Source organism: Aulonocara sp. 'chitande type north' Nkhata Bay, linkage group LG3 (assembly GCF_057382095.1).
Source record: "Aulonocara sp. 'chitande type north' Nkhata Bay isolate Kocher_YH1m ecotype deep benthic linkage group LG3, A_spYH_male_GT1.1, whole genome shotgun sequence".
NCBI classification, from domain to species: domain Eukaryota; kingdom Metazoa; phylum Chordata; class Actinopteri; order Cichliformes; family Cichlidae; genus Aulonocara; species Aulonocara sp. 'chitande type north' Nkhata Bay.
In genome coordinates, this window is record NC_141346.1 from 72679323 (window position 1) to 72684771 (window position 5449).

The following is a 5449-nucleotide window of genomic DNA, read 5'->3' on the forward strand; positions in this document are numbered from 1 at the left end:
TGCTCTGCTGCCGAAAAATACCGAGCCGAGCGCACTCCTTCGACATTTTCGCCGACCAATCAGAGGGTTGCCGATCAATGTTTCTACTATCGATGCGTAGCCCCTTTTACGACACCCAGTGATGTCACATTACTGCGTCCAGCTGTAGTAATCGTCAACAGCAGGTGTGTTCGGGGAACCGGATTAGCGAGCTCACGGTTAGCGCGATGATTTGATCTTGGATGTGTCATTTGATCTTGGATGTAGTGAGCGACGTACGAAGAACGGGCCCCTGGACACTAAACACGGACACACAGGTGAGCTGCTTCCTGGAAGGAGGCGGGGCTCCACCTGAAACTCAGCACAGGTGGGAGGGGCTCAGCTCTGTGTGTGCTGATGTGTTAACTTTAAAAATATGCCGTCTGACTGCTCAGACTGAGTCAGAGTAAAGTTCACATGCTGACGTGTGGAGACATGAAACCTTGTTGTAGCTGCAGGTGTGAACACACTGATCCCAGATCAGCTCTGCTGTATTTGTAACATGAACATTTCTGCTGCAAAGCTTCAAATGTTCAGCATGTTTCTCTGTTTCCAGTCTATAGATCCAGTCACACTTTCTACCTTCACCTGTGCAGTAAAGACTGAGAGCAGAGCTGAAACCAAGCGTCCAATCAGTGAGCAGCATCAACACCTGAGCTTCATTCAGACTCTGTTATTGAAGATGTTGTTGGTACAAAGTTCATCTGCTGCTCACATGAATCCATGAAAGATTTATTTCACTGATGTTTCTTCAAAGCTCATTTCAACCTGTTGAAGTCATGAATGAAAGTGCAGACTGAGAGTGGATCACATGATGTTTGAGGTGTGTCATGTGACATGTTCAGTATTGTCACACATGTCTAGATTGTCCCTGATATCATAACTGCTCAAACACTGATGATTATATTTGAAGAATTATTCCTGATGGCAGCAAAGTTTGAATGGAGCTCTCTGTCTGTGCTGATTTGTCGCCCTCTGGAGGTCAAAGCACAAACTGCATGATGTCACTGTAACCACCACAGTGACAGGAAGTGTTTTTATGACTGAAACACTGAAATGATGCTAACGGCTGTCGTTAGGCTCACTGACAGCAGTGCTGATGTGTTCATGTCAAACACTGGCTCAGGTCAGACTCCTTCATCCTTCTCCAGCGTGAGGCCGCCCTCAGACCCACAGGAGCTCTGACCTTTGACCTCCTGACCCTAACCATTTTAGTCTTGTTGCATCTTTAAATGCAAATCCATCCAAACTGTAGCCGAGCAAAAGAAGCTGGAAGCTGTTCTATGAATGATGTTGTTGAAGGAGCTTGGAAAGAAAAGCGTCTGGACTTCTTTAAGTTGCTTGAAGAGGGACATGGACATCTTAACGCCCACTCACATCCTGGGACATTTGATCACAGGAAATCACATGATGGGGTGGGGCTAGATCTCACAATGGGTTCACCCAAAACCTTGGCTGATTGTGACCCACACCCGTTCTCACACCGTGGCTCGTGTGATTAGGTAGAGGATCAACAGGGGCTCCATGTCCCTGAATTTAAACTGAATCTAAACACACCGTGCACAATGCCAAGTTAGATAATGGTTAAAAGAACAAGATAAGAATAAATAAAAAGATAAAATAAGGATAAGAAATAACTTAAAAAAATAAAATAAAAAGATAAATAACTGCAAATAAGTACAAATAAGTAACTGAAGACACGTGTGGTCTGCAGATGTCGATGTACATGGATGTACATGGAGTTTAATGTGCAAAATGAACTTAGTGTGCAAAGTGACCTGATGTGCAAACTGCAGTTTGAGGTCGGTCAGCTGTTCAGGAGTCTGATAGCAGTGGGGAAGATGGAGTTGTTGAGTCTGGATGTTCTACATTTCACACTTCTGAACCTTTGTCTCGAGGGCAGAGGTGTGTCTCTCCTCTGGACTCTGTGATGGTAGCTGCTCTGCAGAGAGGGCAGCGGGGTCCTGATGATCTTCTCCACAGTTGTTATCACTCTCTGCAGGCGTTTGCGGTTTGCAGTAGTGCTGCCGTACCATGCAGTGATGCAGCTGTCAGGCTGCTCTCCACAGTGCAGCTGTAGAACCTGCTGAGGATCTTGGCCAACATACCAAATTTCCTCAGCCTCCTCAGGAAATACAGCAGCTGCTGAGCCTTCTTGACCAGCTGTGTGAGTTTGAGTCCCTCACTGACTCAAACTCCTTCAGTGACACTTGCAGCCTTGCAGATTAGTTTGCTGATCCTGATGCATCTCTGGAGCTGATGCTGTCCCCCAGCAGACAACAACAACATAGATGCTCTCACTAGTCCACTTTACCCTCTAATCACATCTCTGACATCTGCAGGTTGCTCCATAGAGACTCTTGTGCAATGCCAGGTGTTGTTTGTGTTTGTCTGTAGGTACACATTAGATATGACCATAGACGCACACACAAGTGAACACAGCAGCACAGATGGTTTCCACCTGCTTCCCTCTTTCTTCACACAACTGTGAGGATGATGAAGAGGTTTCAGGACGAGGTGGTCAGCAAGCACAGGATAAAGCAGGGCCATGAAACTCTCTGGTGCAGCAGATGTTTAATCAGACTCAGCTTTAGGCTTCTTTTCCCACCTGGCAGCAAAGTAACAGCTTCACTAATGTGAACAGTCACAATGTTAAACGTTTCTATATCTTCATATATTTTTATCTGTTGATGCTGCAGAATAAAGTCTGTTAACAGAGTGCAGGATGTGTAGAGCAGGTCCAGCTCTCCCTTTACTGTGTCCACTTTCATCAGCCCCTGTGAAGTGACACAGAGTGCATGTGTGTCTGTCAGCTGTTGTTTGTTGTGAAGGATGGAACAAATGAACACACACTTTTAGAGAAATCTGAAAAAGCAACACGTGCTTGGGCTCCTTCTGTGCTCGTCTTCATTAATGCTGATCTTTCTTTCCTGTTTGTTCTTTGGCACAAGCTTCAGTCTTTTCTCCCAGGGCTCCTTCACACTTAGAAACACACCTACATTCATTTATACACAAACATCATGAAACAAAGGCTTTGTAAAAGAGGACATGAGATCCTCTCTGAACAGCACATTCATATCAAACACAGGACTGAACAGGATATACTGAGTCTGTGCTGTTTTCATTGTTACTTGCTGAGTATTTTTCCAGTGTTTGAAATGTGACTCAAGTCTGATTCTTCTACTGTGTGTGAACTCTAAGCAGCTGCATTAAACAGCTGCTTTTCAAACCAGGCTCAATCCTATGACTCTGTGAATGTAAACTTTTGTCACCTGCATGAATAACAATCCTTGATCTAGTCAGGACTGCAGTGCTCCTGTGATCCCAGCTTATAGATGGAGGCTAGCATGAGAGGCTCAGCAGCTAAAGCAGCACACCTGGGTCTCCCAGCCTATTAAAAGCAGCCCTTTGCTTCACCTGCTTCACTAAACATTATTATTATTATTTAAGCAGAGTGGTGTGATTCATGTAGGCATTGCTGTGTGACAGGAGGACTTTTCTTGAAACAGCTCGTGTGACGTGAGCTGACGTAAAAACAGTGATGTTAGCTTGATTCTCTTGGCTAAAACTATTTTAAAAAGAGGGTCAATCATGCAAATCTGCCAATAGAAGCCAAAGTTACAGCCCCTCAGAGTTTAAAGAGAAAAGGCCCGTTTCCAACACTCGGTTGTGCAAAGGGAAACAGGCCCACAGTGCCTGAGTGTGTGGGTAATTCTTCAAATAATATTCAAAAGCAAACATTTTTAAGCATGTAAATAAAATTCAATCATTTCTGCTCTTCAATACCTAAGAAATGAAAACTGGCAGATGGTCCCAAAATGTGAAACGCCTGGCTATCTGTGCATTTAGTGCTGCAAGTTTTCACTGTTTACCTTCAGAAGCATAAATCTCTGCACAGATAATGTTCATATGTGGATTCCTGGTTTTCTGCAGTTAATTGTGACCCAAAGCGTATTTTTAAAGTGGTTCCAGGCAATAAAGTCTAAAAATAAATACATCTACTTCCTTTTTCTGTGTTCCAGCCTCAGTGACTCTGACACAGTGCTGTAATATTTACACCTCTGATGAAAGCAGAGTTTGTAGTTGCAGAGAAATACTCGACTCATTTTGGGCATTTACGAGCAGGAACCTCAGAAAGCCCCTCGCTGCTTCACTGGTTAAGAAGCAAAGCAAACATTAGTTCACAGTGATGTTAATTAAGGCCCAAAGTTTAGGAACGAACGTCAGCACTTCACTAATGAATGTAATGCTGATTCATGTGCTTGTTTTGTAATGTGCATGTTGTGCGTTGCTATTTCCCATATTCTTTGGCACTGATAGATGAAGAGTCTCAGGCAGGACCGAGGCTGCCAGCTGCTGACAGTGAGCAGGGAGAGAGCAGCAGAAGCTGGGCAAGAGCAGGGCACCTTCAGCCCCCTTCATCAGTCAGAAATCATTTGGGTGTCTGTGTGAAATGTCTGATTTTTAAAATCTTTTTGTAGACATATTTATTAAATGTTTAACAATTATATAGAAGAAAGACAATGTAAAGAACAAAACATGACAAAACAAAAATGAGTTGAAGTTATGAACTGTTTCTGAGAGACAAATAACACCAGGATCCTTTTTGTGTAGCTGACAGCTGGTAACTGTGCAGGGGCGGGTCTAGCAAAGTGTTGCCAGGGGGGCAGGTAGGGCATTAACAGGGAGAGGGGGGCACAAAGACATACTTTTCTTTCTTGTTCTCATTTAAAATGTCTCACTTTTAATAAATAATTATCTGAATCTTACAACAAACGTTTTCATCTGATGTAAAATGTATAGAAATCCATTATTGTACATAGTCATTTTTAGGGTCCCATCATAATTTCTTCAGAAGTAAGTACTGCATATGATGCCAGTGTTTCCCACATTTTCTAGATTCTGCACCAGTACTGTGTGTAAAATGCATCAAAAAGTCCGTTTGATTCTTTCTCAGCTGTCTTTCTGTCTCCTTTCACTTTTTAAAGGTTGCCATGTTAGAAAACATATTTTGCCCTGCCGTGCTGTTTATTGATGTGGCAAATGAAAGGTTTATGAAAACATATCTAAATCTGTCATCAGTAATCAGCAATGATCATGTCTCACCTCTAGTCTCTGTCTTAATGTCAGGTTTCCACCGTGTGTTGTAGATGTTCAGGAGGTTAACTTGACCAACAGTCTACTTCCTGTTTAGAATACCAGGACAGGGAGGATGGTGCAGGTTTAAGTTTATTAGACTGATGCATGTATACCAACAAGACAGCGTCCATCACTGTGACAACAGCGTTTGTTTTCATTCAAAGGCTTCATGGTTTTTCCTTTAATACCTGGGGGGCCGGTCTCCAGTCAAAATGCCCGGGACCATTTTTTGTCCCAGTCCAGCCCTGGTGTCAGATCTGCATGCAGTGTCAATGAGACGATCAACAACAGA

At 43.4% G+C, this 5449-nt stretch overlaps 1 protein-coding gene across 1 annotated transcript in view; it reads right to left on the reverse strand.

Annotated features, from left to right (window-relative positions):
* Positions 1-5449, reverse strand: part of LOC147336949 (protein NLRC3-like) — a 308603-nt gene that overhangs the window by 195423 nt on the left and 107731 nt on the right. The window lies entirely within an intron of this gene.